Raw genomic sequence first — 19,503 nt, 5'->3', positions numbered from 1 at the left:
ATCATTAACGTTTGATGCGTTTTAGAATGAATTACTTTTTTGTGATGTATCTAATTTTACGCTATGAACATATTTTCACAAACCCACCCACCTATAATAGTGGTATATTATTTTCAAAATACCCTGCCACGTATAGTTCAATTTTTATGTATTGACCATTGAAAAAAATTCGTAATACACCGTATTTACATTACCTTACACTAAAGTTCGAATACTCAATAAATGTATATAGGTATACGTTATATTTTTAAGCACTTCGCACAAATGTATCGTTTTTTCACACATTTTGGTCAGATTTTAGTAATTTATAAGATTAGGAATTTACATTATCAAGTATCAACTGCATTGAAATCGATCTTTTAAATATCTTGATAAGTTTCTAACTCTACGATAGACGATATAAGGTGTTGTCTTATAATCGATATCATGTTATATTTCTCGTCGGAAGTAGTTATTATTTTTAAACACTTAATTGAAAAATTCATATCTGTGTAAGTTATGTGTTGAAAATTATCTCAAAATAATATTGTAAATACATCAAACGTTATTCAATCTATGTAATCGAAATTCTTCTTTGTCCCATATTAAAATCTCATATTTTGATAGAGTACCTCCTACATTTTCAGAAATCAAGCTTCAATTACAAGTATTTTCATTCAGTTATAATTAAATTTATAAAAAATAAATCTTCAATTGCTTATATAGATGTTTTTAATAATACGTGTTCTTTAAATAATAATGCAGGAGACATTTAGTCATGAGAGCAAATCCATTAGGAAATGTAATTAACTCTATGTTGATTACAGTAATTTTAATTTTAATATGAATATTTCTATTACTCGCACAATCTAGTACAGTTAAATTGTTTCTGGGAATAATAAGAAACAATTTAATTTAACAATTATAATTCAGTACGTATTGTAAATTGGCAAACAAACATTCGATCTCATTGTGTAAACGATTTAAAATTAAAATTGTTTTACATGTAATGTTTAACTCTGCTTTGAATAGGAATGATAATAATATGTGCGACAGAACTGTACAGTGTTTGTTAAGGCAAACATTTTCTGGCTTGCCGAACAAAACGGAAATCCGTCTGAGACAAATGTATTACTGGCGGCTCGCGTGTGATTCTATGTTTTTGACGGACGGATCATTAAAACAGTTAAGTGATTTTTAAAAACATTATTGCTTGTAAACGGCGTGAAAATGCTTAGATTAACCGAAACTCGTAACGATTTTAGTTACGTCTCAAACCACCAATTCTAAAGATGTTTTCTATTATGATAATCTTGTCGTTCCGTGATAGCATCGTCTTTGTACCATTTATGATGTTTGCATATTGATAATGTAGTCCGTTGATGCAAGGAAAGATAACTGGCATTTCCGGACAATAATCTCCGTAATCGGATTGTGGTTAAAATGTTACCGTTAGCCGTCTGTGGAATAATTTATGATCTAGCTTTCTTGTGTTCATGCTCTCGTCTTAATTCCAATTTGTCGGAAACAGCAATATCTTAGACCCAAGTTCACCATACATCCGTCGGATAAGCCGAATATCTCAAAGGCCCAGTTCGTATTTTATATCACAACATAGTTTATAACACGCATCATATATTAATGGACCAACATGAATCACATAGACACATTACATATTTACATGTTTGATAACTTCTATACAACACTTTTTTCCTTTTTTTTGATCGAAACGTTTTATTTTTTACCTTGGTAAAACAAATTTTTAAATAAGAATATTAATAACTAAAATGTTACAAAATTTAATCAATATACTCGTACTATATTAATTTGATCCAATATGTACATTTTTAGTTAATTTTTTTTTCTACCTAGTTACATAATAACTAAAGTGGACATAGGTACAATTTTCTCCCAGTTTTGGCCATTATCTAAGTAAAAACTTTTATAATTTTATTTGATCTACTAGTATATAAACAATTTAATATATGGGGGATGAGGTGACCGAGTGGTCTGACGCGTCCGCTGCGACGCAGCCGGTCGCGGTTCGATCCTCGGCTACCGGGCGGCATTTTTCTCCGGACAAGTTGCGGTGACCGGAGAACAAGTGCTGCCATCCCCCACCCCCGGGGCATGGCAGAAACCTACGGGTGCCCCATTCGAAATTCTGCCAAAAAACAAACACACACGTGTTCCCCCCTACCGTTCCAAAAAATATACAATACAAACTACAATACAAATCCTACTACAGCTAATGGCCTCAGTTGCCGAAGCTTAAGTTAATAAAAAAAAAAAAAAAAAAATTTAATATATATATATAAATGAAATAGTTGTGACCTATGGTTTTACATTTTTTTTTTTTGAAGTACCTATTTAGTTTTATTTTGTAAAAAAAATTTACCGATGTCGGTGTTCATTTTTTAAGTTGTTGTTTATTATTTTTATTTCACTTTCAAATTATTTTTGTTATTAGGTATGCAAGTTTGTCAAATTTTATTTTACTGGAGTTATTTTGTGTAGTGTATTGTTCATTATTTGTATACAGTCATGAGTAATAATGTATTAATACACTAGTATTTGCGTGTGTAAAAATAGTGTTAGTAAAAGAAATATGCCCAATTATGTTAAAGGAAATAAATAGTATAGAACATAATATTATAGTGACCAACGCCGATTTAGTCCTTTTAACACTTTTTTTTACACTGTGGGTATTATTATTTACACAAATAACATACTGATTATTATAGTGAAATTATTTCAATGGCATTCAATTTTATAAGACCTAAGTTGAAGACACATTCAAAGTGCCAAATTCAATTAACTAGATGGAAAGTTCCATAAATAAAAATGTATAAACTTAGTTTCTTATGATTTAAGTAATAAAAAAATAAACCATAATATACAGATAACAGTAAACATGGGTGTGTAGAAAAAAATGTGTTTAAGGACCAATAAAATAAATAAATTGTTTTTCGATAATATTTTTATAATATAATACTGTAATCTTGTATAAAGTGAAAATATGGAGTAAATGACGATGAATTTTTGACCGAAAACTTAGATATATAATATTATGATATGTCCAATAAAAGTTGTTAATAGGAACTAGGAAGTATATTGTAGCATGATAATAACATAATTTTTTGTATCGTCGTACATCATTGTTAGGTAATTAATGGTGAAGATTTTGATGTTCATTGTTAGATTTCAACCTACATGCTACAATATATCATGTAGTATTTTTTAATTCCTATTTTAAGCTTGCTATTATTGCGTAAGACAATATTCGATTTTATTGGAAATACATACAATATTATTGGTTGTTTGTATACAAAGGTTTTTTTTTTAAATTCATTTATTTTTTACATTTATTACACAATCTGTTTTAGGTTTACAATAAGTGTAAGTGATGTGCTGTGGGGATTGGGGAGACATGATTTGTGTCTTATTGAAGAGGCTATCCGTTAATGGAACTTCGGACAGTTGGAAGCTGAATTTTTATTCAACTAATAAGTCGCAGAACCAATTGCATTTTAGACGCCTTAGAGGGTCACCTGGAATAGTGGCAGATGGTAGCTTGGTGACTAGAGGATTTCGGTGATTTAGTAGACCTTAGTGAGAACTGAAAACTTTAACTCAAAGCTTAAAATAATAATATAAGAGCGTCGTTGAAAAAGAGAACAAGTCGGGCTTAACGTGTGTTGCCGCTCTCGCTTGTGACAAGTGTAATATTATTATGAAGGTAGTTGTGGTAAATCAATAATTGTGTAAGCAATTACTTTAACTGCCTTAAAGCCGTATCAAGTTTTCAAAATTAATAATTATTAATCGTTTTTGGGAGAAAAAAATATATTGGTTTAAGGAGAATAATAATACTCGTAATATTATGAACGAGTGATCGACACTTATGCATTGACCTATACGTCATAAAGTTGCATTTGTATAAATTATTAAATTGTAAGTAACGTTAGTGCAAAGGGTTAGAAACATTGCATAGTTCAAAGGTTTATTATTGAATTGATAGTATCTTAAATAATTAAACATGATTAATAATGTAAATAGTTAGGTTATATCTAATTTTAGACAAAAATATACATATTTCAGCAATTCAAAATATACTCATGCAAAACACATTCATCAAATATTAAGTTTTTAAGACATTTTAATAGATACCGGATCCTTTTTTTTAATTATTGCTTATGCCTTTTTTCTTATTGATGAACGATATTGTAGTTATTTACTCATGTGATGAGTTAAATAAAAAATCTTCTAAATATTATTTATGTTATAATACTTTATTGTAACTATATGAACATTGTATTATATAACTTCGAGGGTTAATATCCGTTAATACAAATCAAATATTAAGTTTAAATTGGTTTTAATATGAACCCGAACATTTTTTAAATTATTGCTTATGCCCTTTTGTTTATTGATGCTCGATATTGCAGTTATTTACTCATGTGATAGGTTAAATGAAAAATCTTCTAAATAATATTTTTTATAACGTTTATAGTAACGATATGTACATTATATTATTATAACTTCAAGCCGTTCATACAAATCAGATTATTAAAAAATGCAATATTCATTGTATTTATTTTGTTTATATTTTAATTTTGATTACTATAGCAATATTTGTTGAATTTCAGATTATTTATTATTTTTATTGGATTAGCTAGGTAGCTGTTATATTATAATTGGCATATTTTTTTATTTTATTTGCAGATAAACTCTTATTTCTGATCACAGATCAGTGATCACTATAATACTATAGTCAATTGTTATCATTCATATTAGGTACTAATATTTTCAGTTATAACAATTATGTAATTATTTAAAAATTGAACCTTTTGGGTTTTACTTTATTTATAAGCATTATTCTTCAAAGTTATATGCAAAATACATAAAAATGTGTATTTTTCTTTTCGAATTGCTAAAGTTAATACATTTACAATACATTATTATTTATGCAATATACACGTTGTTAAGGTAGAAAATAGTTCAATGAAATATGCACTGAAGCGAAACTTTAAATTGCTATAATATTAATCAAATAAAGCATTTTTTCATAAGAATACATAATCAAACAGAGTCGCCCCACTACCATTATATCTGTATTTATGTGGATTCCACTTTTCATTTAATACAAATTGCCTGTAGATGTATCTAATTTAAAATAATATTATGACTACAGTGTAAAGAAAATCATTTAAAATGTACAACTGATAAAAATATTATGTTCTCAATAATTTCACAGCATTTGATATAAATTTAATTTGTAAATATTTCTATGTCTTTTCAATCAAAAAAGTTCACACCTCAATTTAAATAACCAATAGTGGATTTCAAGTATAACCGGGACTCGCCTCTCCAATTGGCTTAGTGCCTAGGTTAATAATTTAGAAATTTTTTTTTTTATACGACGTAATAACACTTAAAAGTAAACAATGTGTATTGTACTAAATGATAATGCATAAATATATACTGATTTAATTACCATGTGTATGAAATTTATATTTAATATTGTTTTAAAAAACTTCCGCTCCCCCCCCCCAAAAAAAAATAAATAAAATTGCTTAGAGCACTGTAAATATTGTTATATATGCGTACGTTTGAATGGTCTTAAAAACAAGGTTAAGGTTACCTTTCGTTTATATACAGTCCACAATATAATTTTTGAATCATTTATTTGTAACTACTAACGATGACAACTGATTCAAATTTCTATAGTATAATATACTCATAATATAGTTCCATAAATAAAATTACAAATAATTATCAATTAAAAAATCCTGTTCCACGGCTTAAGTTAAAATTACAGCAATTGTCTTTGAAAATCCATAATGGAATGGCCTCGCCACATTTTGCCCAGACGTTTCTAAATGTGTAGACTATGTCCATTTGTTAGAGTTGTGCGAATGATTACTACGTCTGATTTACGAAGACGAACGCTCCGCCAGGAAACGGTTGTGATTTATGTTCTCATTAATACGTTTCGTTCATCCTCACAGGAGTTTAAATTATAGCCCGGATGCTGCAGCGTGTAGTACATAAAAAAATCGGAGATTCTAAAAAAATAAATAATAACAGTAGTAATAATAATAATAAAACGTCGAACGTGCAGTTATATTTATAGTAAGGTACAGGAAAAAGTACGCGCTTTGGATTAAACATATGATAATTGAAATCTTTAAAGATGATAAAGATGATAAAGATGTTAAAATAATAATTTATCTTGCTAGTAGTACTCGTTGTTTTTCAGATAAATGCTTAACAATTCAGATTTCGGACAGAATAAGGAAACGACCGACTTTTATAGTATGCGTTTGAAGACCCGTCAACGCAGAATATAGCAGCGGATTATTATTATGGTTAATATGAATTCAATAAAATAGTTCAGATTGATAATCTTTTGAACGTTTAAAAATTAAAATATCACTTGCTAAATTGCATTTGATGCCAGCTATGGACCCATAGAGTTTTTCCTTGTGCTGGGTGAAATGTTCCTGGGAATACAAAAAACTGACCTATGTCAATTATTTTTTTCTTATATTTATATTTGTTTGGATGTTTTCATAATTACATCATAGAAATACTCGTTTCGTATCGATAACGAGTGATACCGGTACCCAGGAATAAAAAACTTTGGCTCTCAAAACACACAACAAATGTATGTTTCAATTTATTATTTTTCATTAATTCAAAAAGCTTATTGTGTCGACATTGTCCAGCCTAAAGATTGATTGAACCATAAAAAGATAATTCAGTATAATTCCCGTTTAATGGATTGGAAATTAATAGGAATCTAAAGGTACAAGATTAAGAAACTCGTGCGTGAACATTTGTGTTAAAAAACAAATCTTAAATTATCTTTAAAAACAATAACAGTAAATTTAGACTTCGTGTACATGGTACACGGTACACGGTACAATCCATTCTTAGTTTTATTGATTCCAAATACAATAGCATTGTTCCTTCATTCTGTGTAGGAGTAATATATGAACTACACCCCGTTTACGATAAGGTTTATTGCTTATGTGAAGCATTCTAATATCAGATGGAAAAAATAAAATAAAAGAGTTACCTAATTATGACATTGGAGTATAATACAGATATTACTGACAATGAAATAACAATAAGCGGAAATCGGTCCAAATTTTTTCAGAGAAAAGTGACCTAATATTGAATGATAAAATACAAAACGATAGCAAACATAAATGGTAATGTCATGAATGACTTGAAAAATTGTTTAATTCAAATTAAATAATAGAATAAAAGAATACAAATTTTAAATTATTGATCGCTTTTAGGTGAATTTAGACATTTTTTTCTGCATCCAATAAAATGGAACGATCTAGGAGCAAGCTAAGTGCAAAAAAAAAATAGCGGCGGGCACGACGCGCGACGGTGTATATTATCTCGAAGCAGGAGTTGCCCATTTAAAAAGTGTAAATATTGATGTTTTTTGTCACACGGGGATATGTTTGTCAATATTATTTACTAAATAAATTAATACCTAATAAATTGGAAAATATCAGAAAAATAGCGTATATGATCCTTCTGTACATATGTACAAATCATCGAAATTAACGACGAGGCTAGAAATGAGGTTATTTAAGAAAAATTGCAAACCTTTTAGTAATGAAATCCGCTTTTAGCGTTGTTGCCGAACGGTCCCCCACTAAATTTCGTGTGCGTAGTATAATTCTTTTTAGCACTAGGTGTGAAAAAATATTATTATCTGTGGTAGGGTTTTTCATCATTGCTATTTGATGTTTTTACTTTTTGTTTCATGTCGTTATCGTCTGTAAACAATTGGTGATATCACAACAAAACATTTTCGTCGAACTCAGTGTGAAAAACGGCTAAGTAGAAAAAAAATGAGATTTTGAAGCACTATAAAGATGTGATATCATATGATAAGTATATTGAATTACAGTACACTTATTTTGTTTCAATAATTTATTTACTTGTTGGGAAATTATTTCGACAAATGTAGAAATTCCCATTATTATATTATTATAATGGGCTTCTATTGCCTATTATTTTTTTTTTCACGTTATTTCGTGTTATATGAATATAATTTCTCGCCAAGTATGTCAATTATTGAAACAAAATAATTGAACTTTAATTCAATTTACATCTATTCATCTTTAAAGAGCTTATAATTATAATTTATTTTACTTAACTATTTTGTACGCTGAGTTTGGGTTAATAGCTGTATTGTGATAATATCCATGCAATTGCGTTTTACACTTAACTTTGATGATAGCATAAAAAAAACGTATCATAAAAACCACTGAAATTACATTTTACTTTAAAAGTAATATTACTTATTTTTAAAATAATATTATATAAATCTTTGATTTTTAAAGCATAAATATGCTTTTAAAAACGAATGTTATGATTAATATTTAGTTTATTATATTATGAAACTCAAAATTCTTAATTTTAAAATGGGATTTTACAACTTGACGCAAGGTTAAAGATAAGCTCAATTTATAAATTATTTGTATTTTTTCAAGCTTTAAAATAAATCTTAAAAGTTGACACTGATATAGTACTAAAATAAATTAAGTTACCTAAGTCAAAGCAGTGAACACGACGTGCTTTATATTCGTTTATTCTTCGTGGTGTCTTAGGTACTTACCCGTATTTTCAATAATAAGACTTAAAGAAACATCAATACATAATATTTATATTTTATCAATTAAAATATATGATACACCAATACAATTTAATTATATTAATCAGTAAATGATGATCAGTCCGTAAAAGAAATATAAATTTGATTAATGTGCTTTCGTACTTATTTAAATAAACCGTTTGTGAATACGAATTTTTTATAAAATTATTTTTTTTACGTAATTGTATATCATAATACTATTACGTTTTGTATGAGTCAAAACAATAATTTCAAATCGAAAGGTTTATTATTATTACTTGTCAGGTTCCTTAATATCTACCAAATATTAACTTTCAGCACAGCGCTATTTAAAATTAATTAAACTTTGGATTACATTTAAAATTAATTAATTTGTTCAGTACGTGCATCATGAGTGCATGAATTTAAATTAAAAATTAAAAACTCAATGTACAAAGAACACAAAAAAAAATTTATATTCAATATAATGCATACTAGAATAATACTTTTTTGAAACATCTTTCTCATAGACCTCTATGAACTGAAGTTCTTAACTAAGATTTTTATTTATAGAACTGAATTTTTTGTTAGAAAATAATCAACATTTTTGACACAATATTTTGCATTCCTAATAATTGAAAGTAATGTTTTTTTTGAAAATAAATAAAACAATTTTTATTGGTAATTTATTATCATGATACAGATTGCAGAGAGTGCCATTTGTCACATTTCATGATCTCGACACATCTTATCTCACTAAAATGCATAATGTTGCATTTGAAAAATGTCAAATTACTTTAGAGGCCTGTCACTCTCTAACTCTTTAACTCTTACTTATAGTTTTTAATAAACGATTCCGAGCTTGGATGACGCGATATCTTTGTATCATCTTCAACATATTATTTTTCTGATAAATAATATCCATCTTTGAAATTGTTGAGCCACTTGTATTAATTTTAAAAAAAAGTAGTGGCTACATTTTAATCATATATTATAGATAAGAACTACAGGACATTTTTTGATGAATAAAATCTAATGAAAATTATTTTCAATATATAGTTATTCAACAAATATTTAATTTATCAATAAACAAAGTGTATTTTTTTAAACATTTATTACAATATATGCAATCTGCAAACATAATTAAATAAGCATATATTTATATTGGCAATGAATGCTTGAGGAGAATAGATATCCATCAGTAACACTGGACGAGGAAGCTAATGTTATTAATATAGAAACCTAAATAGTAAAATACATAAATATTCAATATACAACTATTTCATTTTTTTTAATGGTCTGCATTAAATATTATACCATATTTATTGTTTATGCCATTAATTATCAATTTAAAATCCATTTACAATTTGTATTAATACAAAATGCACCAAGATTATATATTTTTATTTCTGTATTTTATACTATTATTGGTTCACTTGATCGTGGTTACATTTAACTTATGTATGTGATTTTATCGAATCTTACTTTGTGCGAAAGTATATTATTTATTTATTTTAAATGTTATATCTCAGTTTTTAGTTCATCTCAACATTCAAATAATTATTTTTTATTAACATTTACAAGAAAATAAAATGTATACACTTAATTATAATAGTATACGGTCTATCAACACAATATACAATCATTTATTGTTATCATAATATCGCTGGAAACAATTTACTCAGGTGTCTATACTCAGCACTTCATTTGTGATCAGATTATATTTTTGAACAATTTTTATGCAAAAGTATTTTTCTTTCGATTTATTTTTAAATTATTTATGACAACTTAAAATGTACTCGTTACTATACAAAGTATAACACTGTATAATCATAACGTTTAAATAAACACCATAAAATGTGTTTGTACAAGGCATTTCAGTGAGTATAACTAAAAACACCACATCAATCATTCAAAAATAACCATTTATAATTTTAACTGCTGGATAGATTCGTTTGTTTATTCATCAATATATTAATTAATTTTAACTATAAATATTGGAATGTTGAATAAAGACCAATATCACTGTTGTTATCATTATCTTAAAATTGTAATATTATAATAATATAACAATAAAATGAATTTGTTTTTATTTAAGCTTAAAACTCCGCTTAAAACACAACACAAAGTAATATTATTCTTGTTCACTATACTTATTTGTACGTAGTTAATAATGCATCTAGTTCAATGTACAATATCTAAAACAAATTATTAAAGAATATAATTTAAAATAATTTATATTTTATAAAATTGTATCTAATGGAAAAAAAATTGTATTAAACTCTTAGTTTTTCAACAACGGCAGTGAATTAATTACATTGTTGAATACTCTAAATACAATTTATTTGTATTCAAAAATTATTATTTAGCTCACCTGAGGAGAAGAAAAAAAAGGTTTTGTCTATTTAATTCAACGTTTTATGATTTAAATGAAATATTAATAATTATAAGTACTTCATATCATTCTAATATTCACATATGATTTTATATCGTTTTAGTATTATAATAATATTGATTCTAGCTAGGTAGTGGCATTAAATATATTGAGGTGTAATAATTATATCCGTGAATTACCAATGTTAATGAGTATATTAAGGTAACCTGAGGGTTTAAAGAACCCTTTAAACCGCTTAGTGGCAACGATCCTTTGAACATTAATGAACCATCGAGACATGTATACCGACTAAGATAATGTGATCCAGCATTTAGGAGATATAATATGTTGAATGTATACTAAGTTATGTGTAATTGTTTGGGTAGATATATATTATAGTGTTGGAAAACATCCAAAACAGACAAGTAAACAATATGTAAGTTTTATTCAATAGAAAGCAAATCTGAAATCTGAAATACAGTGTTTCTATTATATATATATATATATTAGTAATTAAACTTAAGAACAACATCATTATGATCTTTGTTATAACTTTATAAGCATAAATACACTCTGATCAAGATAGTGAGAAAAAAAAAATATTCAACATCTGTGAATATAATTTAAAATAGTAACAATATATTGGACATTTAAATATTTTTAGATTTTTATCGTGCCATAAATAAGTAAAAACCTTATTATTTTTCTTGAAATTGAAAATAACTTGTACCTTTGCTATTGAAAAAAATATATTGTTTGTTTAAGATATAATATGTGAGTACCTATATCACTTATTGTAAACTAAGTGCATTTTTCTTATTATTGTTTAATCACATAGTTATTCAGTAGCTCTAAGTTAAGTTACTAATATTAACATTGATATTACGTAAACACGTGTATAATTTGGAATTTTTTTCCTTAAATGTCCCAAAAAGTGAATTGTGTTATACACGAATAAGAAGATTTGAACACTTTATCATCGACTATTATACAGTTTACAGTTCTATCAAATAGTTTACTCTGACAAATGACGTTCGTGGAGATGTTTTGCTCTGAATATCGTTAATAGTGGTTCGACAATGTGCCATTGTTAAAAAGCTGGACCATTTAGAATCTCTGAAAAAAAAACCGAAAGCTCATCTGATTCAGATAAATAATCTTAAGCATAATGTCAATAATAATACCATTATGAACATTGAAACTTTTTCAAATAATGAAAAAAATATATAGGTATATATTACAAAACTAAATGAAAGTAAGAATTCACCGGTAGAAGACTTCAAAACCACGACTTACTTAGTATCGCTGATCCGTTTTGGTTTTAAGTTTATATAGAATCGTTAATATTCATGCCTGACAAAATAAAATAGAAACACACCTTGATAGGTTTTCTTTTGAAGTGAAAAACCGTGTGTACCTACTCTCTTACTGTTGATATACCTACCGTTTTGGTTCATTATCATTGCATTGAGTTTCAATAAGAGAATTTGTTTCATAGAAACTCAAGATTGAACCCTTGACTGACATTTGAAAGGCTATCGATTGAAGTTAGGAATAGTAATAGAAAAAAACGGTAAAGAAAAAACATAAGTTTAAATGCTTTTACAATTTACGTATTTTTAGTGTCTTGTGTATTTGATTAGTGAGTCCTTTATATTGTTTTTCAAAATACAAATAAACCATTACTTGATTATTAACAAATAAAATATAAAAAAGGCTTATATAGAAGAGATTTTTTTTTAAATTGATATAGTATAATATTTAGGAATCAAGCATACAAAATAGAACTATTCAGAATATTTATCAAATATTTAAATGTAGTAATTAATCACATAACTTATCATACATTTATATATATATATACAAAGGTATATGTTTAATTATTTAATATAAATATAGTTATAATAATTAAATTTTATGAAATAGTGTTATATGAAAAAATAAATGGCTTTGAAAATTTGTATATTTATTTATTTAGTGGATTTAAGGAAATAGCCATTAGAGAGAAATAATTAGGTATAATATACAGACTTTAAAATTAAATTACAATTTTGTTATATACAAACATTGTCTACAAAGAATGAATATACGTTACAATTTAAATACACAAAGTGTCGATTGTTATTTACAATGAAAAACATACGATTAAATGAAACCTAAAAATAGTTACATCTTAAATGTATTAATTAAATTAACATATGAAGCAGTTTGAACAGTATAACAATGAAAGATAAAAGTTATATTTACTGAAGTAAACAGCCCTTATGTACCCATACATCCACTGTTGTACAATGCAGGTTATTTTATTAATTAGTTTACATGCGCAACGTGTATGAAATAAAATGGGTACAGCACTTTGTGTCAATTGTATGTGTGACGAATGTACATTATAAGTTATGAGCAAATAATAAATATTCTTAAAAATATGAGTGTACTATATAATCTATGCTTTTACAAAATAATATTTATATTTGAATAGGTATAATAAAAAAATATAAGTTTTTGGCATGGTTGAGCACAAACGCCCCTCTCGAATTAGTGCGACAGTGATGAAGACATGAAGTATGAGCTGTTTTTATATAACATATTACATAATCAATGTATCGGACACATTAGGCATTTAAAAGAAATTGGTTGTTAAGAAAAAATAAGTGCCAGCTGTAATTTTGCAAGTTCTAGATAAATGATGTATTCGAATAAACTCAATTGTTAGTGTTCATTTGGAAACTTGGGATATTTATGCGTTTCAGAGAAGGCTACGTCACAAATTATGAGTTTAGTTTACGGAATTTACTTTTCTCGTGGTGGTTATATTACACATAAAATCTTTTAAATTCTACATAGTGTACATATTCAAATGGTTCTTAATACACGAATACGATATAATGCGTTCGTAGAACGTACGTTGGTAAAATGACGTCTATCTGATGACTCCAGCTGAACTATAGATAACGGAATTCGTTACAATAAAATAGATTATAGTTGTGACTTTCTTTTCGCGGTAACCAAATACAATTTTACATTTACAATATTTTATTTCGTTAAATGTTGATTAATTTAGTATTTAAGTTTATTTTTTAAACGAATTGCTGTGTTATACAGCGAAATGTATATTTTAATTTGATTCCAAACAAAAGTTAAGATAACAAACGAATTTGCTGTTGTATTAATAAAATGATTATACTGTAGGAGTTGCACATAATGGACGGCCGAAAAATGTTTGAACATCTTAAGTAACCAATTCGTGTACTGCGCCAACAGATTCTCTATATGGCTGTGACGGTGTTTGCTTGCAAGTTTGACATTATAGTTGCGGTTTCAAGACACGTCCGTCTCACGACACGTTGTTTTTGTACAAGTATGGTAGGTGATGGAGGTCAACCACACGAAATATTTGGACAGTTCAAACCTATTTCTCGCGATTTCCAACATGCGACTAAACGTATATTATGTGCTTCAATAATGCGTGAAGTGTTCTTTTGTCAACGGTTTTAATATATATAATATATTATTTTTTCACACCTACCTATAAAAATGACGATATCTAAAAGTTCTATTGACTTCTGTGAGAAATAACTATTAATGTGTACTTTTATTTTTTAAATTTACTGTCAAGGTTTGAGCAATAGTAAAATAAGCTATTGAGTAATTAAAACAAATCACAAAATAGTTTTTTTTTTAAATGTTTTATAGTTATAAAGGCTAATTAAAATGTTTATAGATGATCAAAAACATAATTAATTTAATACAGGATTCCTCCCTTAGTTATTTTTAATGCAATTTAAAAATGTCCAAAAATTTATATAAGTGTTTGAATTTCAAATTGTGACAAATTAAAAATATCCCTTAAACTATTTTGTAGTTTAACATGTACACAACTTTCATTTTTTTTTAAGTGGAATGCGTAGTTTCTTTTATTTTTTTATTTTACCTAATCAAAAATATCAAAAATACATAATATTTCAAAATTTTTTTTCTATAGATATTTAAAGTGCAGATTTTGACAACATTTAATATTTAAGCAAAACATAATGATTTTAAGTATTTTGTTGTAATTCAAAATATTACTTGTGGGGGCTTATAACTTTTATAAAATTACATGTATTATAATTTACTGTAGATGTAGCAATTCAAAAACTATTTAAATCACATATTATTTTAATTAATTGGCTTTTTAATATCAGCTAATAATAAAAGAATTACTTGAATATAATAAATGTGATTTGTATTTGGCATACATTAGTTCAACCTACCTAGTTTTACTTAACTTATAGAAAAAAAATACATTATTAGTCTCAGTTCAGAACTATATATGTCTGCTCAGAATCATTTTTTGTATCCTTTAGTTTTTCATTGAATTCAAATTTAACACAGCCATTACGGTGACCTACTTAGTGGCAAGAAACAATCGACAGCTAATATTTATTTCTATGTTTTTCATCTGCTCTTTAAAATATTCAAATTTAATTAAAATACAAATATGTACTTGTACTTAAATATGTGTTAATATAGTTAGGTATCAGATACTGTGATTTTAACCATGAGTCCATAACTGATAAATTATGTTCACAACTATCAAATAACTTCAATGCTTATCAATTTTTTTTTACTATTGTTATCGGATTAAAAAATTATTTCATAAATAACGATTTATTAAAATAATGTAAACACTGTCAAAAATCCATTATTACATTCTTTAATCATTATATTAACACACATTACACGTTCATATAAAACATAAAGTAGACCCTGGTCTATGGTATTACATTTATTGAATTAACTTTATACTTAGTAATTATTTTGTACTAAGATTATTCTCAATGTGAAACGAAGTAAAGACTTCAGTATTTCCGACAACTCTTAAATCAAAAATATATTTGAAAACCTCTTACAGTCTTAGCTTTCTATTCTATCTTGAACTATTCTTTATGTCTAGTTGACACCCAACTTTATGGTTCACTTTTACCGAATTCCAAACTGTTTAAATACCATCACTTTGGATGGCTTGAAAATATTGCTATGGTGGCGACAAGCATTCCTGAATGAACGGTAAACGGTATCCGTGTAAAAACCAGAGGGTTGTCGATATTTTTTCCAATCACTCAGGAATGTCGAAATGATGTTGGCAAGGGTGATGACGTATAATGAAACTCGAAATTATTATTAATGCTGAATCATAATTGAAATTCAGTAGATACGTCTGGTGCGTTAAAGAATTGCCTGCATTTTAATGAATACTTCAAACCACCAAACTAATTCGTACCTGTCTTATATTTTCCATTATAATCGTATTGTTCGCGTAAAACGCATTATCTTATTTATTTTATGAACGCCTCGGGCGATGCTCTTACTCATTTTTTTTTGTCATAATACAGAACCAGTTTTAATAAAAATGACCAGCTACATCATTATTTTCCTATAGTAAAACTTCTTGGAAAATTGATTTCGATTTGGGAATTCATACACCAGTACATTTATTTGAAAATTCAGTTGGATAGGTAATTTTATTATTACAAAACCACACTGGCATAAAAACAATTAGTATTTTTTTAGAATTATTAGATAATAAAATACATTACCGTATTTACAGATAAACATGCTTAAATTGTGTAAAATTCAACATGTGCTGTGGCTACAGTGATTGCTCTGCTGATATGGATAAGATACATAAGACATTTAAATTCAATTTAAGAGAAAACACTTAAAATACTTTCTATAGGCTAATATTAGCATACTACACCTGTTATTATATAACTATTATTATTATTATTATTACTAATTTTAATTTCTTGTGATTTGTAAATACCTTAAAACGTAGCTGATAGTTTCTTTGTTTACTAATAATCTTCCAATATTATTACTAATTGTTATCCATTTTCAAAATGTTAAAAATAATAATGTATCTATTCAACATTAAGTTAAGATGACATAATATGTCAGTAAGACTTTATTTAATAAAAAAAAGGGAAAAAAAGCATACTACACATTGTTACTAACATTTTAATTTATTATTCGTGATATTAAGTATTAACCTGATCGTTATGTCAAATCTTGAGTTGTGCACTGGGTTTTGAAACTCATGCTGGTTAATGGATATGGCATTTTTGAAAACAACAACTATTTTCGGTTCAAGAAGTTTAACAAACTATTTAGTGAGAATGCTAAGATGACAAATGGTAACAATCAAGAAGATTCATTTGATGTATACAAACAAAATAACTTATCAAAAAACTTGACAGAAAATGTACAACGGTAAAAGGGTAAATAAAAACAAATTCCATGGTAAAAATACCTGGGGAAATGTAAGATTCAATCACTATCAATCGCTTACTTGCATTTAAACTTCAAATTAATAATATAGATATTTAATATTATATTGTATTACTATACAATTTTTAGAAACATATTTAATTAAAATCCAGCTGTTATTCAAGGAAGGAGCAATTTTTAAAAAATATTGAAACGTATGTATTCATTGCATAAATATTTAATCTATAAAAATAAAAAAACGAACACAGTTTTTTGTTTGACTCATCAAGTGTGGTGTGTGTTGAAAACCACTCTGTTTAATCTAAAGGTTGTTCAATCACTTCAATCGTATGAATATAAATAACACAAACAACTTAATCAATGCTATTACAATAATAACTGCAATATGATAATTATTTTAAACGCAATCAATATTCTTTGGTCGGCAATTGTAAAAGAAACAAACGCGAGTCTTCGTAATCCATAATGTGACTATTGTTTTGGAATGAATTCAAAAACGTGAACGGCGTAGTTTATTTTATTATGTTTTGATAATTAACGCAAATCGGTATATGCCTATCGTGGTTTGTTTTAATGGTGTTTTTCTATTATTATACGGCCATACTGGTAAAGAAATTAAATTATTTGCTAAACTCGACAACAGTTATAAAGGTAATAACGACAACTGCTACACGACGGGGGACGTGTTATAGTACAAGTCGCGTGTGTTGCCGTACGAAATATTTCCCTTACAATATACCTAGATTTCCTCTCTTACCACGTACCCACGTATAGTCCCTAGTTAGACGTGACAAGTTGATGTATGTAGAGCATACGTTTCTGACGGCGTCTATACTTCTTAATTTTATAAACTTGATCAAAACTACGCATGTACAGTTTTAATCTGGAAGTTTTTGCTGAGCACATTAATTATTCTCTTACTCCACTCCTATTAGACGTTTTTAAGAGACTATTTCCGACTATACGCGTTGTGTGGGTCGTGAATGAGTGAATAAAAGTTGGGCTTTTAAAGACGCATGTGACTAACGAGCATGTTTCGCTAAAACTTCAGTACTTAATGAGCATTATTAATAATATCCCGTGGTTAACTTTGTGTTAGGTACCGTTTTAACCTGATGTAGAAATTTGCTTTATTCTATAAATATGTATTAAATAATTCTACCTGTATCTTTTTATATTGTATAAGCTATTATCTACATGGATACGCAAATATTTCGTATTTTATAATTTATGTAAGTATATTTAAAACCAAATATATTATATTGAAAACAAAACTTGGAATAGTGCATTAGAGATTTCTATAGACATTTATGTAATCTGTTCGAGTGTAGAAACATAGTCACTAGTCAGCTGTCGACTTGTGTACACTGTACAGGGGCGTGGCAATCTTACACGACAGGTATACAGATAATTTACGGGATGAGAGTGACAAAAGGATGTTTCCTGACTGCGGCTGGACGAAAATTGGTCGTCTCCGATTACGTTTCTTGAACGACTATAGCTGATGAATTGTATATGTAATTGTAATAGTAATTGTATGTGAATTTTATATTAAGAGTATGTATCTATAGAACAATATGATATGGTTTTTGAAAAAACTCACATAATGAAGAAAGCATTTTAAGTTACTTTCAATTTTTATAAAATAATATTATATATTTAATATATATTAATTATATTAATTGTACTGTATTATTGTACTAATAATTGTTAGTTAGATAGTGATATTGAACTTACTGGCCTAATATAAAATTAGTTTGATTTAAACGATGACATTTTGCATCACTTTAAAATAAAAACTTGTGTACAGTAATTATTTAACATAATGCCGTGATTTTCAGTAATTATCCCAACTTTTTTAATAAATGTATTTGACTAAAAATGAAAAATATCCAAGCTTAATGTACATTTTGCCTTACATTACATGGGGTTTTAGATTTTTAAATAGGTAATGGGTAACGCAATAATAATAAACAATAATACCTACGTCCTCTATCCTCTCTAAAATGCGGTGTGTATCTTTATAACAACCAATTTCACTCAAATAATATTATCTTATGAACATTTTACTTAAATGAAAATACATTTAAAATAATATAACTATTATCATAAATAATAACTCTTACTTAGTTACAAGTAATTTAAATGACACGATGTGCGATTTATAATGTTTTGTTTAAACGTTTGGTTAATATTTTAGGTACCTATACAATTCCATGACTAGACTTAGTGCCGC

At 27.1% G+C, this 19,503-nt stretch overlaps 1 protein-coding gene and 1 long non-coding RNA gene across 3 annotated transcripts in view; one reads left to right on the top strand and one right to left on the bottom strand.

Annotated features, from left to right (window-relative positions):
* LOC111038738 (zwei Ig domain protein zig-8-like) overlaps positions 1-19,503 on the bottom strand; it is a 244,701-nt gene that overhangs the window by 85,846 nt on the left and 139,352 nt on the right. The window lies entirely within an intron of this gene.
* Positions 934-17,504, top strand: LOC111038747. 2 transcript variants are annotated; one of them, XR_002605008.1, is made up of 4 exons: positions 934-1,164; positions 14,187-14,360; positions 16,373-16,495; positions 16,588-17,504. It is a non-coding gene; the product is annotated as an uncharacterized LOC111038747 (long non-coding RNA). The 2 variants fall into 2 exon arrangements; XR_002605009.1 differs by lacking the exon at positions 16,373-16,495.

The sequence above is a fragment of the Myzus persicae genome, unplaced genomic scaffold (assembly GCF_001856785.1).
Source record: "Myzus persicae strain clone G006 unplaced genomic scaffold, MPER_G0061.0, whole genome shotgun sequence".
Classification (NCBI taxonomy): Eukaryota; Metazoa; Arthropoda; class Insecta; order Hemiptera; family Aphididae; genus Myzus; species Myzus persicae.
The sequence above is the reverse complement of the archived record's forward strand: the minus strand, read 5'-3'. Positions and strand labels throughout refer to the sequence as shown.